Source organism: Oncorhynchus masou, chromosome 7 (assembly GCF_036934945.1).
Source record: "Oncorhynchus masou masou isolate Uvic2021 chromosome 7, UVic_Omas_1.1, whole genome shotgun sequence".
Lineage (NCBI taxonomy): Eukaryota > Metazoa > Chordata > Actinopteri > Salmoniformes > Salmonidae > Oncorhynchus > Oncorhynchus masou.
Window position 1 is genome coordinate 26,136,153 of NC_088218.1, and position 22,071 is coordinate 26,158,223.

Below are 22,071 nucleotides of genomic sequence, written 5' to 3' on the forward strand. Positions count from 1 at the left end.
TATTAGGCTGGCGCGGGGCCCTGAAATATGGGTGCCTGTACAGTAGACTAGTTCATTGGGTGCCCTGAATGCTGTAGCCTTGGCCGTAAGCAGTTTAATTGAAGTTGAGACTGATAGGCTGTCGGACATTCCAGCAAGGATTAAGGGGATTGGATGCTGTTGCTGAGTTTGGTGGTTTTACTGGCCTGTATGGAAAGACTGCAGGCTTTGTGACCGCGTCTGGCTAGCAACTAACCGGTTCAGTGTGCTTTTTGAAGTCCATATCAACTTAATATGAATAGAGAACTTATTTATATTGAATAACCAATAAGGATACATAATCCATTTCCAAGTATTGTTAGTTGCTTCTTAACAGTCACTAGAGATGCTGCTCGACATTTGGCCGTAAGTGGCTAATTCCAAGGGTCCAGCATCCCTCACCCTGTCACAGTAAAGTGATTACACCAGGCAGGCAGAGTGGAGAGCAATATTCCTCCCGATGGGCTACAATGGCACTTCTACTGTATATTATATAACTGTAACCCAATCCCAGGAAACCAGCCGCATAGGGGCCGTGTGTGTGTGTGTGTGTGTGTGGGGGGGGGGGGCATCAGGGTGCACAACCACATGATTCCGCCTGCAGTGAGTCTCCTGTCTCTCTACTCATTGCATAATGCAAGCTGGCTGATAGTCAGCAGCAACCCTACACTGCAGCTGTATAGCTAGCCACTCCTGTCCCTCAGCCACATCACAGAGAGAGAAACCAGGCCCAGTGTTTTTCCATAGCTCCTCCTATGTCGTTGATCATGGCAGAACACGGGCATGTTATTCAGTGGGTGCAATGTCCAGGATATAGTAGGTATATCTGCCGTCTCGATCGCCAGACTCAGGGTCCCCCACAGCGGTCGTGGTGCGGGACGAGTAGATCTGTAATGCATGGAACAGAACCAAAGGTTTTTCTTCATCAGATAACGCTGCATCTTCATACTCAAGTTGGTTGTAATTGTGCAATGCAGTTATTGGGTTGAAGGAGTCAACTGAGTGTAACCGAGTAGTAACAAGTGGTTCTAGAAGTTGAACACTCCCCGGTGTCAGTAGAGCTGTTAGCTGTTTAAGGGACCCCTCTCTCACCCCATATCTTTTCCTGCCAGTTGTTGTTGGTGTTGTAATATGATGCCCCGGTACTCTCGACATAGCCAAAAAGAGAATGAAAACCAATTTCTTCAGGCGTCTGCTACTCTGCTTTCTTGACGCTGCTTTATTTATCTGAACTGAACCCTAAAATGCCTGACGTAAAGGGTGTTTCTAACGTCACGTGAAAGCATAAGGGTCCTGGAAAAATAAACATTAGGCTATATGTCATTACAATTCGTGCTGACTCCGTAGGATCTCAGCTTTGCAGAAGTAAGCAGTGTTTCACCATGCAGTTCTAATGGGGCCTGGTCAAAAGTAGTGCGCTATATAGAAAAAGGGTGCCAATTGCGCCGCTTCCTACGTATCAGCTACGCGCCTCGGCAGCTGCTGTGCCTCCAGTCAGACAAGCAGCTGGCTGTAATTGCCCCAATTTTTCAGTTTGACAGACTGAAACAAGTCACTTTTCCAGCTAGAAAGTTGTAGTAGGTGAGGTTAAAGCTGCTCCTGGCCCGAACTGCAGAGAACCTGGGGTGTATTCAGTAGGAACAAAACGGTAGAACACGATCCAAAGAAACTGAGTGACACGGGGAGGTAGTATACTGAACATGTTCATTCTTAACCTATGTCCACTACTCTCCTCACAAAGCCAGTTCTTAAGTCCCGTGAGACCTCTGCACTCTTGCCTTTGGCTAGCTCCAGTGCTGTTGTAAAAGCATTACCGTTTAACGTCTTGCCATTCCTCTACGCTAGCAGCATCGCAGTGCTTGAGGTGTCAATACAGACCTGTGTTCGATCCCGGGCTGTGTTGCAGCCGGCCCCGACCGGGAGACCCATGAGGCGGCGCACAATTGGCCCAGCGTCGTCTGGGTTAGGGGAGGATTTGGCCGGCCAGATGTCCTTGTCCCATCGCGCTCTAGGGACTCCTTGTGGCAGGCCGGGAGCATGCACGCTGACTTCGGTCACCAGTTGTAAGGTGGCTTCCGGGTTAAGCAAGCATTGTGTCAAGAAGCAGTGTGGCTTGTCAGGGTCGTGTTTCGGAGGACGCATGGCTCTCGACGTTCGCCTCTCCCGAGTCCGTACGGGAGTTGCAGCGATGGGACAAGACTGTAACTACCAATTGGATATCACAAAATTGGGTAGAAAAAGGATAAAAGTACATTAAAAACAAAACAAAAAAATACATTCTTCACTCCAGTTTATCCTGGAGTGGCCCCTGAAATCAGTCCATTGTAAAGGCTGGTGTAATGTTGTACTCGGGAGCAACTGAATTAATTACTCACTCTGGAGGTTTCTCAAATGAATTCCCTTTCACTCCATCTTGGCACTGAGCATCATCACGAGAACAGGGATTGTTTTTTTAAGGGTAAAGATGCACCCAGCTTGAAGCAATTCTGTGTGGAGTTTATTTGCGTTCTGTAGGCCTATCTCTCACAAAATCAACAAGCGAATCGTCAATAATCGTTATTCATTAGGATATTTGCTCTGGGTCTTGAATTTTTTTATGAAATCAACAGCATGAGCAATTCCACCCTCTGCTATAACTATGCCAAGTCTTTAATGAATAGTTTGGTTTACACATGGCAGTGCAGGAGGTCCCCCATGCAGGGCCGGTTCCAGACGTAAGTGACATTTCTGGAGGGTTAAGGAACTCAGTCTGGGTCTCAACTTACTGTTGAGAGTAAGAATAATAGAATACACAAAGTGCAATTTCGAAATGTGGTTGTGTATCAGCAGTTTTTCTCTTGTTATGTCAGTCACTGACAGTCACTGAATTAGCCATGTCAGCTAACAATTTTAGATTGGTAGTTAATCTAGCCAGCTATACAAACTTGTATTAATCATGGCCGAATACCGACTGGACACCTGCCCAAGGGCCCTGACCTCCAGGGGAGCCACATTGATAGCCACTGGACTGAGCGGAGCCCTTTAGCTCTTAAATGCTCCGGGCCTCAAGCTCGTATGATTACCTTCTCAGTCCCAGCATCACCTTTTGGCTTCTGGACAGGCAGCAAGTCAGGGAGCCTTTGGTGAGGCTGCAAGTCCAAACTCACTCCCTGTACTGCAGTCTACCAGCCTGCCAGTCAGTCAGTCAGTCTACTGTACATAAAAGGCAATGGCCCTGTCTGTCTAAACCACAACATTTGATTGCATTTAGGTTGAGTGGGGAATGGGAGGTCGTCTGGTGGGCAATGTTCACTTTGCATTTGCTTGTACTGAAAGTAGCCAATTAATGTTCCCTTAAACTTAGTTGATGCTTATACTGTGGGCATGTTTCAGTACATCTAAGGACAAAGATGTTCTCCAAGCTAGAAATGGAGGACACTCAGGGCAGAGTGAGAGTTCGGCTACACTCTGAGCAGGGGGCAAATCAGACTAAGTTTTGCTGTGAGCAGCACTGCTCTCTATGTACATTAGTAGTACCACTTGTGATGCACGATATATCTGTAACCTTATCGGAATCGGCCCGATGTCTAGTTTAATGCCGATGTGGAAAACTGATGTCAAAGCTGACGTGCATACCTATATAACGTCGGTACATGGCCTAATGACACCACGTAAAATGTAGCACTACATGTGCAACACTGCATTCCTAACCTATCCCACAATGGCTGCTGTGTGGATCGAGCAGTCAACAAGTTGAGCAGTCATTTGAAAGAGTAATAACATTTCAGCGAGACAACTCAAAGGCGGCGAAATCCATGAACTCCAGTCTAATGGAATTCATTGCCTTTGACAGTCTATCGTTCTCTGTCGTGGGTGATGTTTGCTTTCGCCAACTGGTCGCGCACCGGTACACACTACCAAGTGTGCTTTTTTTCGATTTTGCCCTACCGGAGTTACACAGTAATAGCGTCACTCCGCCCCCCAAATTTTTTTACATTGCGTCACTGCTATTAGCTTCACGACTGACATTTGGACCAGCGATATCAACCCCATGAGCATGCTGAATCTGACAGCACAGTGGGTTGTCGAGGATTTTGTACTGAGGAAAGTCGTAGTGCATGCTCATGAATGTGCTGGTTGTCATACCTCTGCTGCCATTTCAATGGCATTTGAAACATGATCACACTAGCTAGCTCCATTCAAACAACAGACTCAATAAATAAGCTTGTCAACTGCGCCTGCAGCAGATGTGAATACCCTCTGTCGTGGCATTGAAAGGCCTGCTCAACAAAGCGATTCGGTGGCATTCTCTCTTTACTGTGTCGCCTCGATGCTATGTACAATGACCACTACTTCGATGCAGACAAGAATCGGGGTTTACGTGAAATGTTACGTCCACAGCTGGACATGCTGGAAATGGACACAGTGAGAGTGCGCACCAAGGAAGTGAGGCCACAGACAGAGCTGAAACTTTACTGCTTTACATGTAAACTCAGCAAAAACAACAACAAAAAAGGTCCTCTCACTGTCAACCTCATTTATTTTCAGCAAACTTAACATGTGTAAATATTTGTATGAACATAAGATTCAACAACTGAGATATAAACTGAACAAGTTCCACAGATATGTGACTAACATAAATAGAATAATATATCCCTGAACAAATGGGGGGTCAAATCAAAAGTAACAGTCAGTAGCTTGTGTGGCCACCAGCTGCATTATGTAATGCAGTGCATCTCCTCATGTACTGCACCGGATTTGCCGGTTCTTGCTGTGAGATGTTACCCCACTCTTCCACCAAGGTACCTGCAAGTTCCTGGACATTTCTGGGGGGAATGGCCCTGCCCTCACCCTCTGATCCAACAGGTCCCAGACGTGCTCAATGGGATTGAGATCTGGGCTCTTCGCTGGCCATGGCAGAAGACTGACATTCCTGTCTTGCAGAAAGTCACACACAGAACTAGCAGTATGGCTGGTGGCAGTGTCATGCTGGAGGGTCATGTCAGGATGAGCCTGCAGGAAGGGTACCACATGAGGGAGGAGGATGTCTTCCCTGTAACGCACAGCGTTGAGATTGCCTGCAATGACAGCAAGCTCAGTCCGATGATGCTGTGACACACCGCCCCAGACCATGACGGACCCTCCACCTCCAAATTGATCCCGCTCCAGAGTACAGGCCTCGGTGTAACGCTCATTCCTTCAACGATAAACACCAATCTGATCATCACCCCTGGTGAGACAAAACCCGCGACTCGTCAGTGAAGGGCACTTTTTGCCAGACCTGTCTGGTCCAGCGACGGTGGGTTTGTGCCCATAGGCGACGTTGTTGCCGGTGATGTCTGGTGAGGACCTGCCTTACAATAGGTCTACAAGCCCCCAGTCCAGTCTCGCTCAGCCTATTGTGGACAGTCTGTGCACTGATGGAGGGATTGTGCATTCCTGGTGTAACTTAGGCAGTTGTTGTTGCCATCCTGTACCTGTCCTGCAGGTGTAATGTTTGGATGTACCGATCCTGTGCAGGTGTTGTTACACGTGGTCAGCCACTACGACGATCAGCTGCCCGTCCTGTCTCCCTGTAGCACTGTCTTAGGCCTCTCTCAGTACGGACATTGCAATTTATTGCCCTGGCCACATCTGCAATCCTCATGCCTCCTTGCAGCATGCCTAAGGCACGTTCACACAGATGAGTAGGGACCCTGGGCATCTTTCTTTTGGTGTTTTTCAGAGTCATTAGAAAGGACTCTGGTGTCCTAAGTTTTCATAACTGTGACATTTATTGCCTACCTTCTGTAAGCTCTTAACGAACATTCCACAGGTGCATGTTCATTAATTGTTTATGGTTCATTGAACAAGCATGGGAAACAGTGTTTAAACCCTCTACAATGAAGATCTGTGAAGTTTGGATTTTTACGAATTATCTTTGAAAGACAGGGTCCTGAAAAAGGGACGTTTCTTTTTTTGCTGAGTTTTTGAAAATATCGATATCGGACAAAAATGTAATCGGTGCATGGTTATACCACCATGTCTTCTGTAGCACAAAGACCTCTGTATATTGACATTTCCTCCGACATTGTGTTATCTTAACACTACAACTGCAGTTCCTTCAAACAAGGGATCATGAGTTGACAGAAGTTTTCGGGTGAGCTCATTGTAAACATGTGGTGAGGGGTGTTTTTGTTAGGTCTGAATGCCTGACTCTTGAGTGTTGTTTTGGCTAACCACAAAAAAACAGCTCCGATTATGATGGGGCTTGAAACCATATGGTTCCTCCAGACTACTAGTTTCGCAAAGTGTTGCGACTATTTTGTTACATGCTTTGTGGATTACATTAATTCCAGCGGATTACTTTTGTTAAACAGAAGGATGAACTACTTTCATTGAAAACATGTCACACGTGTCTGTTCTGTTTAACAGAGGCTTGTGGTTAGGAATGGTTTGGTTTTAAGCAGTGAGCCTGGACTGCAGTCATTTTTTAGGTTATTAGGTTTATAAGCTTTTTGGTTTGTTTTCAGGCTGTTTATTTTATTGCGGCTGTTTATTCTGTTGAATATTTATTCATACCCACACCTACCCAGAAATCCTCATTGCAGTATGACGCTACAAACATCCACCCATAATTTATTTCATCCAGAGTTTAACCTGAATCTCACAAATCACTACAACATATGGCTCATTCTGAAATGCTTTAAGATGTTCCTGAGAAGTTTCTCACTCTCACCTATATAATATCTCTCTGCAAACAAATAACTCATTGTTAGAATAACATCAAAAGTGTTGAAAAATAAAGAGTAGTTTTATGGTACCATAAAACAAAACTGTGTCCCAAATGGCATCATATTCCCTACCTTTGACCAGAGGCACTGGTCAAAAAATAGTGCACTATGTATGGAATAGGGTGCCATTTGGGACACAGAGCTGTTGTGTGGGAGGGAATGTTCTTCAGGCATATCTGCCACTTTGTGTGGGCTATGCTATGCACTCACCCTGATTGGTATCTGAAGGAGCAGTAACTAGCGATCGAGTCAGAAGATTGATTGAGCGTTTCTTTTGGAAGTATTTTGCATCCATTTCATTCTGTTCAATAGTCTAGTGTTCAACTTAGTCAACTTAGACACAGGAACATTGTGTGCAATATTGTTTAGTTTGTACTGTTGAGCTACATAGGCTAATTTATGTAAAGGGGTATTTCCATCTAAAAGGACCCATGAGCACCGACGAGAAGTTCATAGGAGGATGACAAATTGGGTGTCAAATGAAAGCTATATTTGAGAAGTTGAGGCATTTGTGTATTTTTCAAGCTTTTTCAATTCTAAAAATGTGGAGTAAGAAAAGGCTTTGATTTCTGGTCAAACGGATGGAATAGGAGTCATTGACGACATCAGTGGTTTAAAGTACTTGAGTTAAAATACTTTTAAGTACTACTTTGTTATTTTATATTTTTGACAACTTTTACTACATTCCTAAAGAAAATTATGTACTTTTTACCCCATACATTTTCCCTGACACCCAAAAGTACCTGTTACATTTTGAACATTTAGCAGAACAGGGAAATGGTCTAATTCACACACTTATCAAGAGAACATACCTGGTCATCTCTACTGTCTCTGATCTAGCGGACTCACTAAATACAAGCTATGTTTGTAAATTATGTTTGACTGTTGGAGTGTAACCCTTGTTATCCGTAAATTAAATTAAATTAAATAAATAGAAAATGGTGCCGTCTGGTTTTCTTAATGTAAGGAATTTGACATTTCTTTTGATACTTAAATATATTTAAAACCAAATACTTTTAGACTTTTACTCAAGTAGAATTTTACTGGGTTACTTTTACTTGAGTCATTTTCTATTAAGTATCTTTACTTTTACTCAAGTATGACAATTGGGTACTTTTTCCACCAATGGAAGACATCTACCAGAAAAGAGTTAGCTATTAGAAATACATCAAAACACAATCATGTTGAAGTAAAGACCCCTGCCAACTAATATCAAAATAAATGATTTGCCTCCTAAGTTTAAAAAACATTGCATTGCCAATTCCGTTACTTAAACCCACATATCTTTAAAACCTCTTAACGATCTGATCCTTTTTTTTCAATTTCCGCCTAAAATGACATACCCAAATCTAACTGAGAGAGCAGGGGTTCAAACTGTAGAAGCCAGTTCCTACATTTGAATATAAAAATAGATTTGATCAAACAAAACTATGCTACATTTTATCTCTGGGACCCTCAGGATGACAAATCAGAGCAAGATTACCGAATGTGTGTTCATTATTTACGTTCAAAGGTGAGTGTATCAAACCAGTTGCCATGATACGTGTTTTGTTGTGCACTCTCCTCAAACAATAGAATGGTATCTTTTCACTGTAATAGCTACTGTAAATTGATCACTGCAGTTAGATTATCAAGAATTTAAGCTTTCTGCCCATATAAGACATGTCTATGTCCCGGAAGGTTGGCTGTTGTTTACAACGTCATTCTAGTCACATTAGCGCATGTTAGCAACAACCATCCCGGTTTAGAGACACTGATCCTGTAGAGGTTAAAGGCAGTGCAGTCGAAAATTAGATTTCCCTGTGTTTTATTTATATTTCCACACTGAGGTTGGAATAATATTTTCGAATTGTGTAAAAGTTCCTTTTAGTGTAAGAGCGTTTGAAAAGACTGCTGTTTTGGTGGGGTGGAGTTTTGTCCTTCCATTGTGACATCACCATGTGTTAAATTAGTTAATAGGCCAATAAGAAAGTTCCAAACCTCTCTGCCAAGAACAGCACATCCACCCCCCCCCACTCAAACCACTCAGACAGTCCTAGCAAAATTGTTGCTTGAGACATTTCTCTTTGCTGAGGAGCTTTTTTTATTACCATTTTACTAGAAAACAATCACAGTAAGGTGCCTTCAGAAAGTATTCATACCCCTTGACTTATTCCACATTTTGTTGTTACACCCTGAATTCAATTTTATTTTTTTTTACACCACACAATACCCCATAATGACAAATTGAAAACAATGTTTTTAAATATGTTTGCAAATGTATTAAATTAAATACAGAAATATATAGTTTACATAAGTATTGACACCCATGAGTCAATACATGTTTGAATCACCTTTGGCAGTGATTACAACTGTGAGTCTTTGCACACCTGGATTTTACAATATATTTGAACATTATTATTTTAAAACTTCTTCAAACTCTGTCAAGTTGGTTGTTGATCATTGCTAGACAGCCATTTTCAAGTCTTGCCAGAGATGTTAAAGTCATCGTTGGCCTGATGGTGAAATCCCTGAGCGGTTTCCTTTCTCTCCAGCAACTGCATTAGGAAGGACACCTGTATTTTTGCAGTGACTGGGTGATACACCATCCAAAGTGTAATAACTTCACCATGCTCAAAGGGATATTTAATGTATTTTTTATTAATCTACCAATTAGGTGCCCTCCTTTTGAAATTCACTGCTTGACTGAGGAACCTGACAATTATCTGTATTTGTGGGGTACAGAGATGAGGTAGTCATTAAAGAATAATGTTAAACACTATTATTGCACACAGTGAGTACATACAACGTATTGTTACTTGTCAACCACATTGTTACTCTTGAACTGATTTAGGTCATAGCAAAGGGGTTGAATACTTATTGACTAAAGACATTTCAGCTTTTCATTTTGTATTCATTTGTACTCATTTAGAAAAACATAATTCCACTTTGACATAATGGGGTATTGTGTGTAGGGCAGTGACACAATCTCACTTTAATACATTTTGAATTCAGGCTGTAACAACACAACAAAATGTGGGGAAAGTCTAGGAGTATGAATACTTTCTGAAGGCACTGTAATTGTTACCCAGAAATGATTTGATATTGAGTTAAAAACATCTGCATTGGACCTGTTTTTAAGATATTTTCTCATTTCTCTATCTCTCGTGAAGAGGGAGGATAAAGAAGGGTAGACCTACCAAGTAGTTTACTGATTTTACCTGCATACAAGTTTGTTTATTCATTATTAGGTTGTGATTAAAACTGGTAATTTTGTTACCAAATCAGTAGCAGAATTTATAGAAATCATAGTAGCCACAAACCACAGTTTGGTCACCTGCTACTGTTCTCCCTTCCACTGCCATACTGTTATGTTCAGCTCATAACAGTTTTTTTCCTGTTGTCTGGTGGTCAAAGCAAGACTGTGAAAACCATCTGGACAATCTCTCTCTCTCTCTCTCTCTCTACCTACCGTAGTTCCATAACCAAAATAAATTGTTGTCATGTCATAGCTGACACCATTTTCTTTCTGCAGACATTTTTCAATCTTAATTCGGAGCAGATAATTAAGAGTTTTTGGAAAACCTGCATTAACAGAGGGATATTTTTTACCTTAATTATCTTAGCAATGTTTGCATCATTCAGTAATTAGTTTTTGGGACAATTTGTGGAAATTGTTAAATGTAGACCTTGTGCATGGAGTTGTATGGTTTGTTAAACTTTGAAATCAATGGTTTCTGTTTAGCATACATTTTAATTGAAAACTGAGTCAAAGCGTAATTCCGTTACCATGGAATTGCCCAAAGGCTTTCATAAAACAGCATATTCTTGAATACAGGAAGAGAGAACCACCTGCATCTGATTCCCAGCATTGCCTCCCACCCACACACAGCAGCCCTGGCAGGCTGTGACTTAGGCAGTGACGTGGTGCTGTTGAGCCCAGGTCTGCCAAGCCGAGCCCGGGTTTGAGATACCAGAGGATAAGAACGGCCCTACTACAGCCTGGGCACAGAGCAGCACAGCCCACTGCCAGAGCTGTTCTTAGCTCCTGAGTGAGAGAACCAACCAGAGCAAGCTGAGGTGGCAGGAGGACCAGGGCTGGGTCAGTTTCAGGCTAACCCAAGCCAAGGGAGAGAGGGCTGGGATTCTGGTTCCCAAACATGGGTCTTCTCAGGGTTGTGAGGTGGGAATTAGAGGATTCCCACTGGAAGAATGGTAGCTTAGAGCAGTAGGACAGAGCATTGAGAGCAGTAGGACAGAGCATTGAGAGCAGTACTACTTCTCTTACCCGCTGAAACAATTGTTTCACCTGTTTTAATAGGTGAAAACTGAGGTCTGTTGGTATGGGATCATCTTTTTTTGACCACTTTTATAAATCAAATTAACAAATCCACCATGCATCAGGGGCGAAGCTCATTCCTTAATGATTATTGCTGGGCTTTGGCCCTCCCTGTGTGTGCAGTTCTCTAACTGTGTGAGGCAAGTGCAATGCACAGCAAAGGTGAGGATTGGATTTATATAGCGCCGTTCTACCAACTGAGGTACCCAAAGCGCTTTACATAGTAAAGGGGGAAACTCACCTTATCCACCACCATTTTGGTAGAGTGCCCTCAGCCTGGATGCTGTTTACGTTGTAGTTTAAAACGACCTACCGCTGCAGCCCGACTCTGGCCCACTTGACTTCTGTAGCCCTTTTATTTCAGCCTGACTGATTCAGTCAGTGCCCTGCTGAAAAATACATGGCGTAGCTAAAGTTAGACCCATACCTCAGTTACATGGAAGCTGCTGTACACATCAATAGCCTAGCTGTTCTATTTGAAAATGCACATGTTGTTTTCCTGTGTGTGCACTGCATCTGTCTGTGTCTTTTAAGGACACGTAGGCTGTAACCAGAATGCCACATTTGGCCTCGTCAGTTAATCAATCAGTCCGATAGTAAAAGCAGACCAATTTGACATCCATACACTACTGTCCAGTGAACTGAACAAATGATATGAATGAACACTAGTTGAGGCAATTGCTTCCCTGTTATGAGCTCTGTTAGCCTGTGTTGTACAGTGCATTCAGACCCATTTGTCTTTTACCACATTTTGTTATGTTACAGCCTTATTCTAACATTTATTTAAAAAATATATATATTAATCTACACACAATACAGCATAATTACAAAGCAAAAAAAACAGGTTTTTAGAAATGAAAAAATAACTGAAATATCACCTTTACATAAATATTCAGACCCTTTACTCAGTACTTTGTTCAAGCACCTTTGGCAGCGATTACAGCCTTGAATCTTCTTGGGTATGACCCTACAAGCTTGGCACACCTGTATTTGGAGAGTTTCTCCCATTCTCTGTCAGATTGGATGGGGAGCGTCGCTGCACAGCTTTTTTCAGGTCTCGCCAGAGATGTTAAATCGGGTTCAAGTCCGAGCTCTGGCTGAGCAACTCAAGGACATTCAGAGACTTGTCCCAAAGCCACTCCTGCGTTGTCTTGGCTGTGTGCTTAGGGTCATTGCCCTGTTGGAAGGTAAACCTTCGCACCAGTCTGAGGTCCTGAGCGATCTGGAGCAGGTTTTCATCAAGGATCTCTTTGTACTTTGCTCCGTTCGTCTTTCCCTCGATCCTGACTAGTCTCCCAGTCCCTGCCGCTGAAAAACATCCCCACAACATGCTTCACCGTAGGGATGGTGCCTAGTTTCCTCCAGATGTGATGCTTGGTATTCAGGCCAAAGAGTTAAACCTTGGTTTCATCAGACCAGAGAACCTTGTTTCTCGTGATCTGAGAGTCCTTTAGGTACCTTTTGGCAAACTCCAAGCGGGCTGTCATGTGCCTTTTACTGAGGAGTGGCTTCTGTCTGGCCACTCTACCTTAAAGGCCTGATTGTTGGGGTGCTGCAGAGATGGTTGTCCTTCTGGAAGGTTCTCCCATCTCCACAGAGGAACTCTGGGGCTCTGTCAGAGTGACCATCGGGTTCTTGGTCACCTCCCTGACCAAGGCCCTTCACCCCCGATTGCTCAGTTTGGCCGGGCGGCCAGCTCTAGGAAGAGTCTTGGTGGTTCCAAACTTCCATTTAAGAATGATGGAAGCCACTGTGTTCTTGGAGACCTTCAATGCTGCAGAAATGTTTCGCTACCCTTCCCCAGATCTGGGCCTCGACCCAATCCTGTCTCGGAGCTCTCTAGACAATTCCTTCAACCTCATGGTTTGTTTTTTTCTCTGACATGCACTGTCAACTATGGGACCTTATATAGACAGGTGTGTGCTTTTCCAAATCATGTCCAATCAATTGAATTTACCACACTCCAATCAAACATCTCAAGGATGATCAGTGGAAACAGGATACACCTGAGCTCAATTTCATGACTCATAGCAATAGGTCTGAATTGTTATTTAATTAAAGAAAAAATGTGTTTAAAAAGAATTGCTAACAATTCACAAAAACTGTTTTTACTATGTCATTATGGGGTGTTGTGTGTAGATTGATGAGGAACATTTTTTATTTAATCAATTTTAGAATACGTCTCTAACGTAACAAGATGAAAAAGTGAAGGGGTCTGAATACTTTCCGAATGCACCGTATGTAGAATACAGGCTGTGAATGACCCTTTCTGCTTGTGTATCTCTTGCTCTGTCCTGTAGGTGCAATCCTGGGTCGCTCGGAGACACAGGAGTGCGTTTACTACAACTCTAGCTGGGAGAAGGAGCGAACCAACCGCAGTGGCATCGAGCCTTGCTACGGAGATAAGGACAAGAGGCTCCACTGCTTCGCCACCTGGAAAAACACCTCGGGAACTATCGAGATCGTCAAGCAGGGCTGCTGGCTGGACGATGTCAACTGCTATGACAGGTTAGGTAGTGTCTTATTCTGAGGCAAGATTGTAGACTTAGGGCTTAGTGGTCCTCTGTAGCTCAGTTAGTAGAGCATGGCGCCAGGATAGTGGGTTTGATTCCCGGGACCTCCGATACATGAAAATGTATGCACGAAAACAGTCACTTTGGATAAAAGTGTTTGCTAAATGGCATATACAGTGAGGCAAAAAAGTATTTAGTCAGCCACCAATTGTGCATGTTCTCCCACTTAAAAAAAATGAGAGGCCTGTAATTTTCATCATAGGTACACTTCAACTATGACAGGCAAAATGAGAAAAAATAATCCAGAAAATCACATTGTAGGATTTTTTTAATGAATTTATTTGCAAATGATGGTGGAAAATAAGTATAAGTACGGTGTCTCCGACCACATACCACATTTTCGGATCAAGCATAAATTGGCTTTCTACTACAGCGCTTGTCAGAGTGGTTGTCTGTCTCTTCCTGTAAAGATCTTAGTTCTTCCTCACCAGAGAGAGGAAAAAGTGAGAGAAAGAGGGGGATCGGTTCAGTGGAGGGCTGCCAGCACTCAGTTCTCTACCTTTGTGACAGAGGTGTTCTCTTCTTTCTTCTCCTGTCTTTCTCTCTCTCTCTCTCTGCTGCAGTAGTGAATGTGTGGAGACGAAAGAGAGTCCGGACGTCTTCTTTTGCTGCTGAAGGCAACATGTGTAACGACAAGTTCCTCTACAGCCCCGACACGCAGGCTGTCCAAAGTAAGTCGTCATGTAAGTTCACACACAGGAAGCTGATGTAATGTCACATCCTCCTCTGTCTGTTTTCCAGCCAAACACAGACGATCAGTCAATAAGAATAACCCAACCTAACCCAAGAGGCACTGGGGCATATTCCCCAACACACACTAGAGACACAAGGTCTTCTACTTCACCAGGGCCCATAGGTCTACTGCTTTAATTTGAAACTCTGTGTCCAGGCTGGCCACTGTCCTCCTCTATGGCGGCCAGTAGGGACCTGTCTGAGTCTAGGCCCAGTAAGAGTGTAGCAACTAGTGTCGTCCGTCGGGCCCACCAAGCCCAGCCCCAGATAACCTCAGTGTCACAGGAAGGGAAACCGCAGAAATAATGCAATCCAGCTGTGTTTGTGATGTCAGAGAACTGTGATGGCAGAGAACTGTGATGGCAGAGAACTGATGGCAGAGAACTGTGATGACATAGCTGTGGCTGATCACATCAAATACTACATCTTTGTGATATGACAAGTGGGCGCACTGCACAGTAAGGCTTAGCTATTTGTTTTTTGGGTCACTTGGTTGTTTCGGTGGTTATTTTTGGCTGCTGGCTTAAGTTCTCATGAAATGCATTTCACTATTAATCTCACTATTTAGAGGATTTTTTGAAGCGACCCAGATGTGTTGAGCTGTGTCGGGAACTATTTTTAGAGTGTTTCACTACTAGTCTTCTGATACCATTGTGTATGGCGTGATGAAAATATGAGGGGAACAAAGCACATTTGCATACCTGTATTAAGGTGTATTCTCTCTCCATCTCCCTGTCTCCTCCTCACCAACCCCCTTCCCTCTCTTTCCCCCATCCTCCCCATTCTCGCACCTTTATGTACCCCACACCTCTCATTTTCTTCCCCCTCCTCCCCATTACCACCCTCCTCCCCCGGTCCTCCGTCCACAGCAACCTCCAACCCGTTTTCCCAGAAGTCTCAGCTGTTCAACACCCTGCTGTACACTCTGGTGCCCATTATGGGCATCGCCGCCATCGTCCTCTTCTCCTTCTGGATGTACCGTCATCACAAGCTGGCATTCCCGCCCGTCCTGGTGCCAACACAGGTAAGAGTGTGTGCGTGCGATGTCCAGAATAAACGGAAGACATACTCCTCACTGCTTGGTATTTTAATCTTGATATAGGAGTGACTCACTAACATTTCCAAGGAAAACGGATGCAAAACAATGGATGGCAGAAGAGAACGTTGAACCTGCTGATCTGAAGTGAACACACGTGATTAGCTGGAGAGTGACAGGAAGCCTAGCCCCGACTCGGACCGTGTGCGGCCGTGTGTGTGTGTGCGTGCAGTGTATGTGGGCACAGCCTGCCACTAATACTGTGAAATGTTTATCTGCTCAGCACTCAAGCCTTTACTATGGCCCCACACACACACAGGCACACGACGGACACACACAAAGCTGTTGTTTGTTTACCCTGGTTAGGCTCACAGGATAGGGCTCTGTGCTCATAGGTCGGACAAGGGTGGCTCACTCAAGCCTGCTCCTGTACAGCTCTTTGTAAACTGCCGTTCAATAAATACAAATGTCACCAGAACACTGCCACTGCCTTTCCTCTGCCTGTTGCCCTTTGCAGTGTGTTTGAGAGGGAGCCCACGATGCCGTGAAGTGTTTGGTTACTGTGCTTGGTTACTGCGTCATACGGAACAGTGTGACCTGACCCCACTCCTCTGCCTCCACCCCAAAGGCTCCCTGTGTTTGTCATCTATTTCTGGGGTGAGCTGGGATGATTCTGGTTTGATTCCTCCCTAACCCAGCACTACGTGGCCATGATGCCATGGAGGAGAGAGCACCCAGGGTGCGGTTTAGGCCTGAAAGGGAAAGTGAGGGGAAAAGCACAAACTAATAAATAATGCAGTCAGGCTCTCCCTCCCCCTTCCCCTCTCTATCCCTCCCCTGGAGGCTGGCTCTAACCCTGGGCCCTTAAAGTGTCCATGTTTAATCTATAACGCATCTCCTTTGAGCAGAAGTGCTGATTGCCTTGCCTTGTGAGCAGCTGATCTGACACCGGACTAAAACTCGCCCACTTCGACTCTTAATCTCTGTGTCATGTCTGATTTGTTACGACAAGCGCCCCTCCGTTTCATTTTTTCCTACGTGGGTTTGCTTCAAGCTCTGCTGTAGCCAGACGAGCAGTCGTGACACGCGGGTGAGGTGAGCCTGGAGAATGTACATTAAGAGCATCCGTCTATTTGCTATGAATACAACAATGGAATGCAGGAAATGCCAGGACACCGTTAGCTAGAGGTTGCCAGAGTCTGGCAGTAATACATGCATACACAGGCCCAGGGCTAGTTATGGCAGGGACATCATTTATGACTGTTCTGCTTGGGCACAGCAGCCACTCTCCAAACTACCTGTCTTACTGTATGGAACATGAGCTGAGGCCTCTCCATTATTAATGAGCTTTTTTTTTTTCTTTAAAGGTAAACACTCACTGTGCTTTGTTACAGAGTGAGAGTGAGCGAGAAGGGATTGGCAACCTTTCAAGGGTCACCACAATCACGATCGCGTCCATATCTGAATTTGAGCCAGTATGCTACAGCAGGAACATAATCCCGCAGGAACAGGACATTTGAATTATTATGTGGATTATAATTAATAGACATTTTTGTAGGGGTTGATGCACGTTTCATTAGGGAGAAACGAGTCAGAAATATCAGTGGAAATTACGAACTTTTAAAACCTTGCAGGAAAGTTCTCCTGCAACAGGGTGGTCAAATTAAGATCCTACATCTGTATGAAAACAGTTGAGTATTAAAAAAAGGCTCAGGCAGAAAAGGAGATGGCTGCTCTATTAGTATTCTATACTTTTAACTAGCCTGCACTGAGTGTACAAAACATTAAGAATACATTCCTAATATTGAGTTGCACCTCCTCCCTTTTGCCCTCAGAACAGCCTCAATTCGTCAGGGCATGGACTCGACATGGTGTCGAAAGCGTTCCACAGGGATGCTGGCCCATGTTGACTCCAATGCTTCCCACAGTTGTCAAGTTGGCTGGATGTCCTTTGGGTGGTGGACCATTCTTGATACTCACAGGAAACTGTTAAGCGTGAAAGAGCCAGTAGCGTTGCAGTTGACACATCTGTGCACCTGGAACCTACTACCAAACCCTGTTCAATGTTTAAAAATCCTTCTTTAACCTGTCTCCTCCCCTTCATCTACACGGATTGAAGTGGATTTAATGTGACATTATATAAGGGGTCATAGCTTTCACCTGGACTCACCTGGACAGTCATGGAAAGATGTTTCGTATATTCGCTTTCCCACACAAGCACAAACACATGGTCATCAGATGCTGCGGCGCCAGGCGACACTGTCCACATATTTGTTATCGGGGCTCTATTTTTCATACGGCCATGAGAGGTCAGGGGAAGCTGGAATTGATTCAGTAGCTGACAACACACACAGGCCCACATCTTTCACACGCCAGACCCAGGAGGAGTGAGAGGGGCCAGAGAGAAGAAAAGGGAGGAGGCCCAGGAGGAAAGCTGGAGAGAGAGGGGAGAAACGGGGAGAGATCTCTCTTACCAGAGTCATCTATCATCTGGGATGTGACTACTGCTCCTTTATCTACCTCCATTTCACCCTCACTGAAAACAGTCATTTCTTTTTTGCCTCTTTTCTATCCTATAACAAGCACGCCTTTCATATAATGATAGAGGTAAGATACGTTTAATTAAACTCCAACCCTTTTCAATTTCAGTGGGTTTTGGCTGGGAGGTAGCTTGATAACTGGGCCCGTCTAATTTCTGACTGCTTCCCGATTTATTGTTTTATTTCTTTGGGATGGGTTTATTTAATATGTGAGTCATGGTTGCTTTTCTGGATCTTTTTAATCATATTTTTGCATGGACGTCATGCATTTTTTTTCATCCTTTGTAATGCAAAATACAGTGGAATCAACCAATGACCAAACAAAGTACATGCATGAGTCAATGTACAAAATGCATTTTATGAGCATGGATGTCCACTTTGGATGATAATATTTTGCACTTTTTTTATCTGTTGCAATGCAACCGAGGGTAGCTAACTAAGATGACGTGTGCCAACATGTAAATGAAAGAGGGGTTGGAATCCATTGAATTACGGAAAGGCTGCCTCTGAAATGAAACCTTATTCTCTATATACTGCAGTACTTTTGCCCAGGGCCCATAGGATTCTGGTCAAAAGTAGTGCACTATGTTGGGAATACAGTGTCATTTGGGACGCGGCCCATTCTTGTGCTAATACATGGATGAAAGAGGCATTGGACCAATTTAAATACAAGTATGGCCTTTGATGTGGCGCTGGTCAACATTTAGCCAATGTTTCGCAACAAAGGACTACTGTTAACCCCCCCAGCAGCATGTGATGCTTTCAATGTCATAAGTCAATTGCTGTAATTGAAGTAGCTGAGATGTGTGATTGTTTGAAGGCCTCATGCATCAGAGTGGGTGGGTTTGTGCAGATTATTTGTTATTTCCTGTGGTACAGTGTGGTGTGCTGACAAAGTGTAATGCACGCCATTCAGCCGCCCAACCACCTTGTGAACGGAGCCTGGGTCTGGTGACACTGTGACTGACTGGTCACTGTACACAGCCCAGATCATAACAATTCTAGAGAAAGAGATGCTGCTCCAGCTTTTGCTTTACTTGAACTGTTTGCCACTTGAACTGTTTGCCACTGGTCTAGGGATGTGTCCCAATTGGCACCCTATACCCTAAATAGTGCACTATTTTTTGACCAGAGCTCTCGTGGGCCCCAGTCAAAAGTAGTGCATATATAGGGAATAGGGTGCCATTTGAGACTCACTCTCTCGTGGGCCCCAGTCAAAAGTAGTGCATATATAGGGAATAGGGTGCCATTTGAGACTCATCCTAGGCCTTTAGACAGTCAGTGGATCTGATCCAGCCATCGGACCCTTACCTCCTTAGCAGGGTTACCTAGGGTTACCTCTTCCAAATTGTTCTGTGGTACAGCTGGTATCTATTGTGAATGCTCCTTAGCCTCCTTGGCTGTGTCATTGTTCCTGAGGACTTCGGATTTTAGAAACAAAACAGTCCTTCAATTCCAATATAGAACCGTCATGGTGGCCTAGAGTCAGTTGGAACTGCCTCTGCCTGCCAAGTGGTTACTTCTAAGTGAACTTGCAGACAGTAAGAAAATATTTTCACAACTTTTTACCTTTCAATCTGCTCCTTGTCGCATGTGTCATTACATTGCTAGCCAAGGAATGCCTCCCAAATGACACACTATCCCCTATAGTGTGCCCTACTTTTTAACCAGGGCCCATAGGACTCTGTTTAAAAGTAGTGCACTATATAGCGAATAGGGTGCCAATAGGGACACACCACAATTCATAACCCTCTTACCACCACCAAGGACGTACCAGATCGTAAATCGGCCGTAAAATAAACAACACAATTGTTTTGTTTTTTTTAGTTCCTTTTTCAAAACATCATAAACGGGATGGAATTCTATTGAGGGACATTTATTAGTGCCCAGGGGCGTCTCTCCATTAAACACAATACGGTTTTCAATCCTGCTTTTTACGACTCAGCATTCAAGCTTCTGATTAATTATTGAAACTATGGCGAGGAAAAGTCAGGTGTAAGCATGTCGGGCAGGCAGGCGTCTGGTGTGTTTACTGAAACCGTGGCCAATGTCAGCGCTGTTGCTTGGCAGGCTGTTGATGGCGGCGAGAGTCTGCCCCAACCTCCCCTCTCACCATTCTTCAGCTCTGCAGGGCGACAATAGACCCCGCCCCCGAACACCCCTCACTTGTTCATCTTTCCATCAATGTTTGCCATGCTCTCCAGTGGACATTGAACCAGCCACTATGTATTGTTCGTTTTTGGGGCTCCACATCGATGATGACATCGTACTCCCTCACTCTTTCTCGAAAGTCACACGTGGAAGTGATTAGTTTAATCCAGAGGACCAGCTGACTTGACCCATTTTATATTTGGAACACACACACAATTTGTGACACTTGCTCCCTCTAGCACATTGTTGATTTGAAACTAACCCTGCCCTAAGCCATCACCAGAGGGAGAGGCTTGACCCATCCAGGCCACTCGTATCAAGTTGCTCTTCATGCGATACAGTGCCCAGATATAAATATGCTAAATACATGGCATTACTTCTGACAGCAGCTACTGCCACACCCGCCCTGCCAGGTTGGCACCCGATTGCATATATATAATGTACTACTTTTGACCAGAGCCGTTTAGGCCTTGGTCAAAAGTAGTTGAGAAAATAGAGAGCCATTTGGGACACATCACCACAATCGAAGGCTAAAGGCGCCCTCCCCTCTCTTTTATTAACTATCTTCTTCTAAGTCCCAGACCTCTCCTCTCTTCTCCTGTCTCTTCTTTACTCTACCTTTTATGCGTGAGGACTTGTAAAAGACAGGCTTGGTCTTCAAATATTCCTATAATAACATGGATGGATCTAATTGAAAATGGATGTCAAGTCCATTTCTTTGAAGAGACGGTAGGACTGACCGAGCTAATGCCCTGTGAAGTCTCAGAGAAGACTCTGGGTGTGCCCCAAAAAGCACCGTATTCCCTATATGCTGTAGTGCACTACTTTTGACCCGAATCCTATGGGCCCTGATCAAAATTAGTACACTACATAGGGATCCATTCAACTTATAACGTTTTAGTTATTTATCAGACAGTCTTACCCAGAGCGACTTACAGTAAGTAGTGAGTGCATTTCTTTTTGTACTTGTCCCCTGTGGGATTCGAACCCATAACCTTGGCGTAGCAAGCGCCATGCTCTTTCCAACTGAGCCACACAGGACCACGTAACTGAAGTAGAATACAACAATGCTCTCTCCTTGTCCTGGAATGACCCCTGCGGACAGTGTTTTAAGCGTTCACACTGCTCTGTGTCTAGACTAACTAAGACAGTTTTCCTTGATGGAGATCTTTCAGATGAATCTCATCAGGTTTTCATCAATGTCTTGTCTAGTCTGGACTCTTTTTCATGATGATCTGTCTTCCCAAGTGTGTTCCCAGCAATTACACAGCTTTTAGAGTTCAAAAATACTGTTCCTGTTAGCGCAATGACAGAACTAATTAGATACAATTTTATTGTATCCGGTGTATCAGCATCATGTGGGGACTGAATACTGTGAGGACGTGCACCTGTTCTTTCTGCTATTCTCAACTGAGAAGCAATGATGGAAATTAGAATTGGCATTTCAATTTACCTCCTGAATCAATTGACTGAACTGAAATGGAATTGAGCCCAACACCAAGTATGTAGCCCCAATGTCACACTAGTACAGAGCGTATGAGTGTTTTCATTGATCCCAGTACCAACCTGCTGCCTATCTCCCTGTCTGCCCTCTGCTACAGGACCCACTGGGGCCACACACCCCTCCCTCTCCCATCATGGGGCAGAAGCCATTGCAGTTGATCGAGATCAAAGCCAGGGGGCGCTTCGGCTGTGTGTGGAAGGCTCAGCTCCTCAATGACTACGTGGCTGTTAAGGTCTTCCCCATTCAGGTATGAGTTGGACGTTGAGGTACACTGTTGGTGTAAAAATGACTTTATATAGATCATTGATTGAGGTTTAGCTCTGTTCTAGGAAGTTGGCTTGAGCCTCCTGTTTTATGGGACTTGAAGTGCCCCATGAAATACTATTAGTTATTGTGGTCATATTTGTGCATCACACAAGGTGAAATAGCTAATATATGCCATTCAGC

General features: G+C 44.1%; 1 pseudogene; it reads left to right on the forward strand.

Annotated features, from left to right (window-relative positions):
- Positions 1 to 22,071, forward strand: part of LOC135543584 (activin receptor type-2A-like) — a 49,292-nt pseudogene that overhangs the window by 18,323 nt on the left and 8,898 nt on the right.